The sequence below is a fragment of the Pteropus alecto genome, unplaced genomic scaffold, assembly GCF_000325575.1.
Source record: "Pteropus alecto unplaced genomic scaffold, ASM32557v1 scaffold7, whole genome shotgun sequence".
Classification (NCBI taxonomy): Eukaryota; Metazoa; Chordata; class Mammalia; order Chiroptera; family Pteropodidae; genus Pteropus; species Pteropus alecto.
This window is the reverse complement of record NW_006494614.1, coordinates 36,704,903-36,719,969: the sequence shown is the minus strand read 5'-3', so window position 1 is coordinate 36,719,969 and position 15,067 is coordinate 36,704,903.

The following is a 15,067-nucleotide window of genomic DNA, read 5'->3' as shown; positions in this document are numbered from 1 at the left end:
GCAGACTGGTAGGTAGCTGGTGGTGGGAAGAGAGAGAAAAGCCTGGAATGGGTAGTTCCAGGATACAGAAGTTCTGTCCTCCAGTGCACAAGAAGCACAAACTGTGCTAAAAGAGAAAGAGTGGCTACAGTTCGAATTAATGTGTTAAGACTGAGGGAAATTTGTAGAGATTTGTATCTTGCTTTCTAGTTCCTTTATTTAACTAACTTTAGGACTATAATTTTATGCTTGTGAAAACATATCTGGCAGTCATTCAATGTATCAGTGTATTTGTTTCCAAGTTTTTACCTATGGATTTTACAACATACCTTCCATGTTTTTACATGCCATTGATACAATAGCTGAATAGTTCAAGTTCAAACTCAGAACCCTGGGATAAGAGCTATTCAGTCAGGGTGACATTCATTTAGTTAGCAAAACTTACTGTAAATCACACAATTCTACCCACCATTCTAGGCACATTTATTTGTCCATAAAAATACCGTCAGGGATGCTGCTAAGTCCTTTCACAATCTGATCACTTCTCAACTTCATAGCTATATTTCCTTCACACCTTTCACCTGTGTCATTACTGGTCTTATTTACTGGTCTTCCTGTTTTCACCTTTATCCCTGCAAGTCTATTCTCAATATAAAAGACAGTGTTTAAAACATAAGTCTGATCATGTCACTCTCTTCATTACTGGTCTTATTTACTGGTCTTCCTGTTTTCGCCTTTATCCCTGCAGTCTATTCTCAATATAAAAGACAGAGTTTAAAACATAAGTCTGATCATGTCACTCTCCGCTCATAATTCTCTCATGGCTTTCTCTTTCTCCAAGAGAAAGAGTGAAGATGCTTACTATTATCTATAATATCTTACCTGATCTGACTCCTTGTTACTCTCTGACTTCATCTTCTATTCTCCCCTCTAATGTTTACTCTGCTCTAGCCCACCCTGCCCTGCCACTCACTGTTCTTAACTTGAACCTTCATCATGTAAGCATGTAATGGCTTTCCCCTCTGCCTGGAACACTCTTCCCAATATCTCTAGGTCTCACTCCAACACATTCTCCTTGGTTTTGTCCAAATGTCCTCTTTTTAATAAAATGAATCTTGACCAGTGATTGCTAGACTGATAACAAGTGTTAATAATGAAGGAACATATTATATCCAAAGTGCTAGGCACTCTTGTGGCAGAGAGATGCATCATAAAGTTTCTGCTTTGTCTCTATAAACTGAAAAATCTTCCCTGATTCATATAAAAGATATTTCCAAGCAGTGCTGGCTTTTGCTTCTCAGGAGAAAGGAACCAAAAAGCTTAAGCATCGATTAAAATTATAAGATGAAGTTTCTCAATAGAATTGTCAAAGTAATTTTTATTGGCTTGGGTAAGTGCATTTCCATGCAGATTGAAAACTTACAGAACTGACTCAATAATTGTCAACATATCAGGCATTGCATGTAATGTTATATCTTTAGAAAACACATTTCATAAATGATGATATGTTCATCCAGAAACTAGAAGCAGAGATTTACTAGAAATTAATTTTAACTCACTAAAGTGAAATTATAAACAATTGGCTAGATTAGTTTTGAGCAATGTCTCTTTTCTGTTATTTTGGTTTAAATACACCTATGCTATAAAAACCAACTGAAAGGTTTTTCTCCTGTGGGCTTAGATATTAGGCTTTCTGTGTATGCTTTAATGATTATCAAAATGAAATATGATAGTGTCATTTTTAGCTTGCCATTATCTCTGATGGATGTCATCCTAACACAATTGCTTGTACAGCATATGTCAGAAATAAGTCACACCTGTCTAAACCAGCTATTTCACTAGGCAAATCTGGCTCTCTTTGCTATAATCTGAATGTGTCTCAAACTGCTTTAAAAATGGAAAGTGAAGACCTAAAAACAATGCAAAAAGCAACTTTGATTAGAAAAAGGTTAAAAGGGCAAAGAAAATTGTTTCTACTTCTTGATAGACTGAATGGCAAGGAATTTGTGATTATCTTCAATTCACTACACCCATTCTGCTTCCTGAAAACTTTAATCTAGATCAAAGTAACTGGACATTTTGAAAGAAAGACCTAGTCTACATTTAAAACCAAATAAACATGAATTATGAAAGGCCACATTCTTAATATCTCTATCAACAGATTTAACATGATGCCAGATACTTTCTAAAATGTATGAAAATACCAGAAAAAAACCAAGAGTATAAGCGCTGTATGCTCAAGGTGAATAAATATATTAAAATAACTAGAAATGAGAAAAAATGAGAACAATCTAGGGCAATGTACTACAGGCAAAAAAAAGTCTATATTACAGCAATATAAAAACAGATACATGAGTATAAATTAATAAGACATTAATTGATGGAAATCATCATATAAAAGAAAAAGATATAGGTAGAACTATTACTCAGTGTCATTTAGCACAGACTATAACAAAAGTAATCATCCATATTTTTGCATAATCGAGAGATTAAAATGGATTTTTTTTTTGTTTTACTTTTTGGTTTTTGTTATCATTTTGTCTTCCTACCTTAGAGTGTTTATCTTCTCAAAATCCATTTTCGAAAATCATTTATTTGCTTTTCAGGAGAATTTGGCCCTACCTAGCCGTAACTCTTTATCAAGGGAAAAATACAGTAGAAATTGTCCAAAATCAAACTTTTTTTTTTCATTTCAATTAATGATATTCTAGTATTGAAAAAAAGACTTGCTTAAAAATTTAAACATTCATTTGAGTTTGAAAAGCAAGTAGTTTTCAATGATTTTTCTGGTTTTCTTCTATTCTTCTTCTGTCCTAAAATTACTATGAAGAAAAAGAAAGCACAGAAGATTCTTGTATCTCGGCAGAATCTTAACCCAGCATTTGCATGACAGAGGCTCTCTAACTATTGTGCAGTTGACCAAAGAAATAAGCAAGATCATAATATTTTCGAACTATTTGATATGCGGCAGTTATGGTGATTTTAAAACTTTGTACATTCGCTAAAATACAAATTCATCCTTTGCCAAGGCTCATTTATGAGATCTACTCAAACTGACTCCATTTCCTTTCTCCAACCTCACCCAGGCCATTACGAGGTTCTAAAAGCAGTAGTGGCCTTTCAATTATTCTCACAACCAAATTCCTTCCCAACAAACACACAGATTTTATAAATGACATCCTCTCTACCTAGAGAACTCTTTTGCTCCTTAAAAAAAAAAAATGACTAAACACTTCAGGTCTCAGCCTAATATCCTCTGAGGGTGCTGATCCTACCCCACATGCATGTCATGTTTTAGATAGTTGTCCCCGTTATTCTCTACTTCAGTATCTTGTTTTTTTCTTTCATGACACATACAGATTTTTACAATATTTTATCAGCTTGGATTTTGCTTTTTCTCATAAAGTAAAAAGTAAGTTCCATGCCTTCATAGACTATATCTGAATGATCAGCACTGACTTCCCAGGCATGGCACAAAAAACAAACCTAAAAAAAATCTGTTCAACAAAATAACTGGAATTTAATGTCACTATAGTTTTAATCTTTTAACTATAAAATGTTCAAAATGCACAAATTTAAGGAGAGTAATGCAATACACATCCTCCTGATGTAAGACCTTAAATGTTTGCCAACTTTGCTTCACTTATAATTCTTTTATACTTTTCTTCATTTTCCTTGGCAAAATAAAGTTTTGGACACTATGTCATTTCTGAATACATTTCTAAAACATACCTGTAATTATTCAGATTCTCAAGAAATATTTACATTGTGGAATTAGATTTATAATTGAGTTGTACCTGGATTGTGATATGTCTATATTGTTTGGGTATCAGTAATTGTCTCTAAAAAAAACTACACTTCCTTACATAATCTCAATGCATCATTGCAACTAATACAATTCAGAATTCAGTTTGTTCAGATATGTTTTTTAAAAGTCCAAAGTTGGCGTTAATTTATAAATCTAGTCTCTTTACACTTAAATCAATATCCCTCCTTTTTGTCCCTGCCACTGACTTATTACTGCAACAGTATCAATGTTCCCATGTTTTGTAGCTCTTTTCTTTCTTGTGGTATCATTCAACTTGTTTTATTATCTCTCATGTATCTAAAGAATGTTTATTATCTGTAGAAGTTGGTTAGATTCAGCTTCCAATTTTGACAAGATTGTTGCATAGAAGGTACCATGTGCTTCAAATCGCTTCACATCAAAAGGCATAATATGATTAAGTATTATGACTTTGAAGCTAAAAACAAAGTTGGGCTTGGGTGTTGGCAGCCTGATTACTTTATTTAGATTTCCCCATCAAACATTTTGCTAAAGGTTTAATTATTGGTGATTGTTATTGGAATCAATTTCTTCTTATGGTATTAAAATGGAGATTTTTCTAATTCTATATTTACACATACATTTGTTAGCTGAGGTTATCTTGGTTTTACTCTTGGTAATCATTTGGCCTCACTTGCCCGTATTATGAGGTTTGTGGGCCTTACTGTGTTCTAGTTATATTGACAAGATTTTTCATGCAGTGGTGATGGTTTTCTCTGTCCTGTGTGTGTGTGTGTGTGTGTGTGTGTGTGTGTGTGTGTGTGTGTGTGTGTGTGTGTACTTTTTCTTTCTTCCTCTTTTTAAATTTCTCTGTCTAACCTTCATTGGGTTTGGTTTTTAGAAGGAGATTTTAAGGAGACCAAAAAACAAAACAAAACAAAACAAAAACAATGTTGCTGCAGTGATGACCTCTATGTCACCTTCATGTTTTAAAGTCTTCCATCACTATTTCTTTCTATACACATCTCCAGCCTCTCATTTCTGTTTGCTTTTTTTCCCTTCTAAACATTTCTGATCCAATTAGCAATTTAGTTTTCCAGTATTAAAGTGGAAGGGCAGAGCTGATTTTGCATATATAAACTGTAGTTAATTACACAGCTGTGTGTTGGAATAATATAGGATCTTCTCTGTGAAAAATTAAAGCTTACTTCTCCAGTTTAAAAACTGCCCCCAATGTCATTTTAACTTATGAAGGAACCCGGAATAAGTTCTGTTCTCAGACTGTCCCAAGGCATTTCTTAAAATGTTTTTGTCTTTTATTTATTTTCACTGGAAATAGCACATTTTTCTTCCCATGATAGTCCTTGGTAGTGTTAGAATGTCATGTAAAATTCCTTGGAACTTATTTGAATTCTAGGAGATGTTTTTACCAATAACATTTTTTTATTTGTGGAATTAGATTTATAGTTAAATTGTACCTGGATTATGACCATTTGTACTGTTCAGATGTCAGCCTTTTATCTTGTTAAAATATGGGTATTTGGACTTGCAGAGTGTAGGTAAATTTCACCAAATTAAGCTAAATTATACAAAGAAGCCAAGAAAGATCATCAAAGAATAAACTAGATTACAGGTTATAAAGTCTGTTTTCACTTTAGAAAAAAATTGACATTAAAAGATAATTGAGAGACAAATAGACATCCTCCAGCAAAGACTGAGTTGAAGAATGTACCAAAACCAAATTTATATAAAAATATTTCGACCTCAGTTGACCACTCATCCTTTCTTAAACTGAATTCTTATCAGCACCTGCCTTTTCCAAGCTGCTCATCTATAGATTGAGATCTTTAACTTCCCAATTGGACCAAGCCATTAATGTTCTTAAGTCTATTTTGGTCTATATTCAAAAACTATATGAGGTATTTGAGTCAACCAACTGATTGGACATGGTGCTGCTGTCTTTAGATGAGTCCACAGATCACAACAGTGTGTGTGTGCATATGCGTGTATGTTATGACTATATATATATATGTGTATATATATATATACACACACACACACACACACATATATATGTATATATACACACACACACACACACATACACACACGGATACATACATACAGAGAGATGTGTATACATCAGTAGCTTAATTACATAGAGGACTATTATTTTAATAAATTTTAAAATAAGTAATTTAACTGGTTCCTGATTATACCTTAAGGACAAAAAGAACTGCATTGAAGTGAAAAACAGTATTCAGTAATAATATTGGTATTTTCGATAACACTGGTATTATGAAAATATATATATTATAGGCTGGGGCAAATAAGTAATTATATTAATGGTATCTGGAACCAAAATTTAACATACAAAAAATAGATGCAGACATAAAATATTTTAAAAAGTTAATCAAATGTCCCTATACACTTAATTTTAAATTGAAGGTATCAGTGTAAACCCTTCTCAGAAAAATCTTTTTGGTCTTGTTCACTGAAAAGGGCCAGCATTCCAACCCATTAGCAATAATTATCCATCATCCACAAATGGACTCTTAGTTCTATTTTCCACAGAAAGCAAACAGTGTTTCTCAGAGTAACGGCTGGTTCTAGATCTGGCTGGGGTAGAAAAAAATATTTTAATACAAGAAAGAAAAGGATCTATCAAATACAAGTAGTGGTGTGCTAATAGGAAAACTAATTTAAAAGAATGTCTCTGGTTAAAATGGGATAATTTGAGTATCACAAAGAATAATGACTTCAATGGCTTGAAACCCATCAAATATGTTAAAACCCATGATTTTAAATCGAAAAGAAAACAACTACATTGGTCATCTTGAAAATTTTCTAGCACATTAAATTCTTATCTTTCAGAAAATAGGTAAATAGAAGAAAAATCAAGACCATCTCCATTCTATCTTACATCAATTTCTCTTCAAGGTAATCGAATAGTTGATAAGCAGTAACTCTCAGAAAATAATTCCAACAGTAGAGATGGGGCTGTGGGAGAGGCTGATACAAATGAAGCAGATTTGTCTATCATTGATAATTGGGTTAAATTTGTGAGATGGGTGTACATGAGTCTTTATTATACTATTCTTTCTTTTATTATGTATGTTTGAACATTTCTATAATGAAGTATTTAAAACTGCCAAATCACTAATAAGGAAAAGGTGTGAGGAGGTTGGAAGAGGTATTGGTTCTGCCTGTCTCTGAGCAGCAAGGACAGTTTGAAAGCTCTGGATCTTGGAGAGACAATGAGCAGGGGCATTGAGATGACTCACCATTGTGCCCACCACATGGAAGAAACTGAAGTTCATCTGTGAGTTGAATGGTTTGGGGACAGATATTTTTAGAGGTTTTGACTTTACTTACACACTGAGAAGCCATGGAAGGTTTTTGAGAAATAGATTTAAATATTTCAATCTGTGTTGTTGGCAAAGTGAAAAATCTGGATTAAGAGGCTAAAATTACTAACAGAGAGGTTAGTTGGTATATTAGGATATCGTTCCAGGTAATAGAACATGAATAAATGAACTAGTAGAGTTAAAATGGAAATGCAAAGGAAACAAGGGATATGAGAAAAATTGGAGATTTAGAAGCATCAAAGTGATATGACCAACTGAATATGAGAGGAGAATGGAGGGAAGTAAAATGAATCTGCATATGTTCACTGATACTCCTTAAGAGAAGGTGTTTATTGCCTAAAATAACTAAAAGGAGACATTTATCTTTGATGGATTTAACCAGGAGTTTGTATGTGTGTTTGATTATCTATTACTTATTATATATAATCATATATTATATGTTATATTATAATTATATGTTATATATTATTGATAATCAAATACACACATATATATGTTATTATTTACCCTTCTCATCCACTGATATGCTGAAAATAGTCAGAAAATAAGGTCAACTTAACATTTGCTTTTGCTCAAGGCTACATCCAGCAAATTAATTCTTCTTTCAATTCAGAAAAGAAGTAAATCAATTACCCTTGCTGAAAGGTGGCTACCTTGAGTAATTTTAGAAAAAAACTCAGGTCATTCTAAATAGATGTCTGAAACAGCTGCAAAAAGTTAAGGGCAAAATAAACACTAATTTATGATCTCCTTCATCCCTATAATGATGTGCTTAATAGAGAACATGTTTTATCACCAGGTATTTTCAGGGCCAAACTGATACTTCAGTATTTTTTGAATAAAAGTACTGTGCTGCATTGTCTGAAATAAAGAGTGTTTTTGTAGGACAGATCTAAGACTAAACTTTACCAGTAGCACTACAAGGACAACAACATCCTCTTTACCCCTAGGACAAAGTGTCTTTACCCTAAACCTTCCTGACTTCTTCCTCTCCCTAATTTTCTGAATATATATTGACTTTCATAAATGAGAACCTAAGAGTAAGAGGGACACTGGACTATGAGCTAATGGAAGATAGAATTTTTTTATTTATTTGGGTAGCTACTGATTATTAAGTGTCCAAGGAAATAAAGAAGGAAGCAAGCAGTATGTTTATATATAGGAAAAGATAAAAAGAGCAAAAAATATGAAGATGAAAGAAGAGATTAACTAAATATACCAAGTATAGTATGGTAGGGGAAAGGAGGGGTTTTAAACATGTGCTTGAATGAGGATATATTGATAGAGTTGATTTACAGATGGACAGGAAAAATAATGTAGCTTCAACTTCAAGAAAGTCTTTGACTATTGGCTAATCTAAGAGTAGTAGGTTTATGATGTGCTGTTTAAAGTCTAACACTTCCCTGGTGACTATCAAGGTAGTATGTTTACTGATCGATCTGTCTATCTGTCTGTCTGTCTGTCTATCTATCTATCTATGCATGTGTATGTATGTATCTGTGTGTGTGTATATATATTTTCCAACATAATCAATTACACAGTGCAGCTTGACTAAGTAGGGGCATAAAAACACCATTGGGAACTTGGAACTTTTGCCTTGAACTCTTCCAAAGCCAAAATGCATCATGTATGTCTTCGTGGTTCAACTAGGAGACAAAGGAGGTCTGCATGGGATTAAGGACTGTCTCTTCAACTTTCAATGCTTGCCTGAACTCTTTCTCTTCCCACATCTTATCTTTTGCCTTTAAATAAAAGCTTAATGTGAGTATGTCTGTAAAGTCTCACGAGTGCTTTCAAATAAAGAAATGTGAAATATTTGCAAACTGCATTCTTGAGAAAAGAACATGAGGCAATGGGAGAAAAGAAAAAAATGGGAGAGGTGGTAAATAATTTGAGAGTTTGAGAAAAGTTCTTCATGTTTAGCTATTGTAGCATGTTTTGAATGGCCCATTGATTCACATTTGTTGAGCTGAAATCTAAAAGCCATCACTGAAGTCCTGAGTAAGCACCCATTAATATCTCCTGTTTTACTGGTTTCCCCTTTAGATTGTGCCACAAAAAAGATAATAAACCAAGCCCTACACATTGCTGGTGTGTGTGGCTGACAACTGTTCCAGAAAAGGATCATGATATGAAGGGCTTTTGGAAAAACATCAAAACTAGAATGGTATAGTCCAGGTTTGATGAAGGAGATGTTGTGTGTGTTGTCTTTCATGATTCCTCATTTTTTTTTCTTTTCCTCCAAATGAAGCATTAGTCGCAAGTCCTCTTATTGTTTCTAGCAACCAATAAGAATTAGACCTGCATCATTTGAACCAATGAGCAGGTGGGATTCTGGTTTAAGAAATTCTTATTCTATTGTTTGGGTCTCTTACCTTTCTGTTTCCAGGAAGAAAGAAATTAAATCTCTTTAAATCCTTTGTGATTTATGCAGGCTGACCTGACTGGAAAAAAATCAGACTTAATGCCAGGCTATTAATGTTTGAAGTCAAGTTAACAGATATTTCACTGTGGGTCTACATTTCCATGCTATCTACTATGTCATTATGTCTTGGGCTAGGCATGATCAGACATTACTCATCATTATCTGTAGCTGAGACATTACCTTTTTCACATGTTCAATTAAACCAAAATAAATGCTATCATTTCCAAATGACCAAATGACAATCAAGTAAAATGTAGTTAGAATCCTTCTTTTGATCCTCTGGAGTTAATATTCATCAGATGAACCGATGATGAAGAGAAAGCAAATGACAGTGCCCCTAAGGTTAAACTGTACAGAGGCAGAAGGAAAGACAATTAAAAATATTTCATTCATTCACATTCCAATGAGTAAAATATTTTTAAAATATATATACATATGTTAGAGTGAGCAGAAGCATGCAAGTTTGAGTCCCATCCTGGGAACTAGCACCCTATAACTTCCACCGTGTTCTTCTGGTCAAACTGCCTCACACGGACAGTCCAGACTCGAGGGGCTACTATACTGTCTCTTGATGGAGCACTGCAATGTCATATTGCAAAGGGAATGAGAACAATGTTGAAGGATTGTGGTTATTTTTGCCCTCTACCATACCAGGGAAAACACATAAAAATTCAGTGACATGGGCATCACATTAGATTGTTTAAGATCCAGTTCAATTTTCTATTGTCTACATAGAGTAAAACTTCTATTTTCCACTTTTTCTAAATAAGTAAAATATTCACTTCATAAAAAAAATTACCTTCTGAAGGAAATTTGTTAAGATATAGGGTAACATTTTTATTATTTCAAAAAATCCTATTCCATGTCCTCTAAATCTACTCTACTTTTAACAGGTTTTGTGTCCTAATTTTGTCTCAGGAATTGCCACTGTATGAATAACTTATCTTGAAACGTTGTGTGGATATTGTCAGTGCCCAGTTGATTGAGAAGGGAAGGTTTTGGTGGTGAGACACCCAGTTGAAAGAACGCATGAGGGGCTGACATGAGAATGAAATGGAAGGCACATGCTTTATTGCAAGGAGCATGCCTCTATTATAGGGAGTGCAGTTCTATTGTGGGGAACTTGCTTCTGCTCTGTTGGGGACCACATGGTCTCCACATATATCAGAGTACAATAGTGGCATTCTGCCACATGTGTATGATACAATAAGCTGAATTTTGCTTACACGTGTTAGGCACAGGTGTCCTACTACGCTAATGTAACATTCTAAATCCGGGGTCCTATTCCTAGCTGGGAGCCTGGATCGCAGCCAGACCTGGGACCAGCCAGGCCTGGGACCCACAGATGTTTATGCATATTAACTGGACTTAGTTAACAAAATAATGATGATGCAGAGAATGCTGAAGTAAAGTTTAAGTTTGACTTATGAGATAAGGAGTTCCTGTGTTCAGACCATTAAAGAATAGAGAAATTGACAGGTTAATAGGTATCCACTAAATTGATCAATGGCTGGAAAGCAGATGTAAATGCTGGGAAATGTTTAGCAGTGAATAGCAACATCACACTACTCTCAGGAGAACTTTTGTAGGCACTAAGCAGCCCGCATCTGAAGAGTTATCAAAAATGCAGTCAATAGAACAGATGTGGTGACCTAGGACAGTACCTAGGAGACATGAAGCTATCAGAGATCACTGTGAACTGAGAGCGGCAGCATTCTGCTAACAGACTCAGCCTCTCTCCCTGTGTAGACAATAGAACTGCAGTACAAAGTGAAATTGTGAGGTGAGCCTGAAGGTGAAAATGTTAGTGATAGGTGAGGTTACACTGAGTACGCATATCTGGGGGAAATAGTTCACATCTATTCTTTTTTTGAATGTCTTTAGTAATTATGGACTATGTGACTTGTTGGGCTCCCATATTTGCCATTTACTAATAGTGTGACATTTGACAAGTTATTTAACCTTATTGCTTTCCAGCTTCCTCTTATATAAAATAAGAATACTAATGAGGTACTAGTAAGTATCTACCTGTGTGTAGGCATTTTCTTTGGTTATCTATCACTGGGTAACAAATCACCCCAAAACTTAGTGGCTTAAAATAATGACAGCATTTATTTTTTGCAGAAATCTGTAATTTGTGCAGGGATAACTTGTCTCTGGTCCTCTCATCCTCACCTGGGGTGGATAAAAGTCCAGAGACAAGAACATTCTGATGACTCTCTTTTACATCTCTGGCAATTAATGCAGTGCCAGCTGAGACCTTGGCTAGCCCCGTCAAGCAGAACATCTACATGTGGCCTCTCTGTGGGTACTGGGCTTCCTCACAACATGAAAGCTGAGATCTCAGTGTAGATGTCACAGAGAGTGAGCCAGCCTGGCAGAAGTGATACCACCTTTTATCACTTAGAGCAGAAGTCACAGCATCACTTCCACTGCATTCTGGTCGAGGCAGTCACAAAGGTCCATGCAATTTCAAAAGAAGTAGAAATAGTCTCCACTCTTAATGGAAGAGTGACAAATTTCTGGATGAACATGTGACAACAGAAATATTGGCGGGGCCATTTTTAAAAAATACAGTCTGCCACAATTATATATTCAGCACCCTAGTAGGCAAAATGAGGAATACAGCGTTGTAAATCCTTGAGGATAAAGAGTTTCTGGGAGCTAATAAGTCTGATAAATGTTAATTGTTATTAACATTTTTATCATTTTTTCCAGAGACTTATTGTATTAATTATAAAAGACTGTTTCATTTTTGTATACAATTTTTAATGGAGCCAGTAAATGTTCACTGAGCCTCTAGTATACAGAGAAATATCCAGTTTTGTGAGGTTTAGCTGGATGTATGTAGGACCCTAAGCTTCTCTTAAACTTTTAGAATTCATTTAAATCTCCCCCAAATCCTACAAATATTAAGAAAATAGAAACTAAAGAAGTAAATAACTTGCTATCTACCACTATAATGTAAGTTTCAAGAAGAGAAGGGCTGTATAGGATGTGCCCGCTCTCACATCAGAACCCAGCACTTGGAAGAGAAGACCACAAGCACTCCATAAATCTTTGTTGTTGCTGATGCTTCCCATCTCACAGGGTACAGACTTAGAGATGGGTTTTATAGGTAAACAGACTTATGACCTTGGTCCTTGTGCTAAGTCAGTATCAGAATCATCCAGATAAAAGAACAGTGAGAGGCTGGCTTAGTATATCTTTAAGATGACTGAGGCCTAGTACTAGATAAACACAAAGGGATGCTTAGAAATTGGCTTTTAATATATCTATCTTTGAAGTTATATTTACTACTGGGCTAGATTTTATATTTGTAGGTAGTAGGCAAACATCCAGTTATAGCTGGTAATTGTTAAACAATTATAAAAATAAAACAAAAACTGAAAAAAGAATTGCAAGGACAAAAGAGATTTCTTTTTTCAGATCCTACAGTAAATAATTCACTCTATGTAGACCTAACCTTTGGCATTTTAATTCTGAAATATCTGTACCTCCAATTTGGATATGTTGCAGCTTAGTATATCTCTTGCTGTTTAAGATACTATGTCTTGTTGTGAGGCTCAATTATGCCCAGTTCTGATTGAATCCTCATATCAAGCTCTTTCTCCTGTCCCCTCAGGAAATTGTGGATTAAAAGTTTCCTTTCTTGTTCTCCAGTCACTAGAGCTAGAAAGTCTATTTGTGATGCAGTATTTCTCACTTTATTAATTCTAGGGAAGCATTCAGATATGACGATAAGAGGTTTATGGAGGAATCTTGCCATAAGCTTAGAAATTTTACAGTGATACCTTGAGTGCGAAAAAGAATATTATCAATTTAAAATTATAGTACTAAAAATCTCCCATTGGTCCCAAGCTTTATCCTTACGCTCCAACCTCACTTTCTCAGAAAGTTGTTTTTTTTTTACCCCATCTACTTTCCCCCTCTGAGCCCTCCCCTCTGGTAACCACTAGTCTAGTGTCCATGTCCAACAATTTCTTTTTATTCTTTGGATGTATGTCTGTTATCTTCTGGCATTACTTCTAGTCAAATCATCCTCTCCTTTCCTCCACTAGGGTCTTCGTTCTGCCTTTTCATTAGTTGACGTGTGAAATTAATTGGATTAGGAAGCTGACATTCACTCAGATTCTGTGCCTCTCTTTAAACTCACCAGTAGAGTCCAATTCTCAGAAAGAGGTTCTAGGAAATAAGGTTTTTACAAACAAACAAACCACCACCTCCAAACTTTACAACACTGGATAAATCACTCAAACTTACTGAGTATTTTCGTTTACAAAATAAGGATAATAATATTTGCCTTACATAAATCACAGAAATTATTTGGAAACAAAAGGTTACTTTCAAACTGCAATTATATTAATACAAATTTAAAACAAAATATAGTTTTAGGAACTTAAAGATAGTTTTTAAAAAAATATATGTCAATATGATTGCATTATAAGACCAAAAGAGATTTCAAATTTCAGCTGTATTCTGTGCTCAGATAAGATCGTCCCTATGATAGTAGAAATTTTCCTTTAACAAAAGTGGATACTTTATTCCACACAGTCTAATCATGCCAAGATTTTCTCAATTTTCATCACACAGTTGTTTTCAAGCTGTAAACCTGTTTCATTCTCTATATTTAAGAGCCATACACACACACACACACACACACACACACACACTTGTATATATAAAGTAAAAACAGACTCCTAGTGACATTAGGAGAAAAACTTAATTGGAATAAGAAACAAGGACTTAGAACCAAGTTGCAACCTCACAATCCAGAGATTTGTATTGGCTTTATTAAGCTTTGGGGAAGAAAATAAGAAAAAAATGGTTCAGAGCTGACATAATTCCAAACTGTAATGACTATGTCTTCTAGACAAAAGGTTTCCTATTTATTAACATATTCCAAATCCTCTATATTAAAGTTTTCAATTTCAGTGTAAGCTTTAAAAATTCTGATTTTATCTGTCAAGATTAAGTCAGGGGAACAGATACACGACTGTTCTGGGATTAAGGGATTTATCACAGTAAGTAGACAACACATCATTCTAGGAAAAGGTGGTAATGTGAAAGTCCCCAGAATTTCAACAGAATTGGAAGATAAAAGAAAAGAGCATACTAACCAGCATTATTGAAACACTTGTTAAAGTAGACAATTTGGAGCTTGCAGAGAAAGGCTGAAAAGCCAAATATTTTTAGCCTCCAAAGTGGTACCATGACAAGGATACTATGGGCAGGTCTACAGAAAGCTGTTACCTGTGTGTAGCTACTGCTTCTGTGAGACTGTTTCAAGCATCTGAGCATGGGCCTAGGGCTACAATTTGCCAGGCACATATAAGAAAAGGCAAGGCCAAGGCCAGGACCTGACTAATTTGGCCAGTAAAGATACCATGAGCACCTTTAGATGAAGACAGTTTATTACTTACACAGATGAAGAAAGGAAGAATAGCCAAACATACTAGCTCCCTTGTCCCCACATACCAAGAAGGACACTACTGAAACAAAATGAGCCAACTGACTGCAACACAAGTT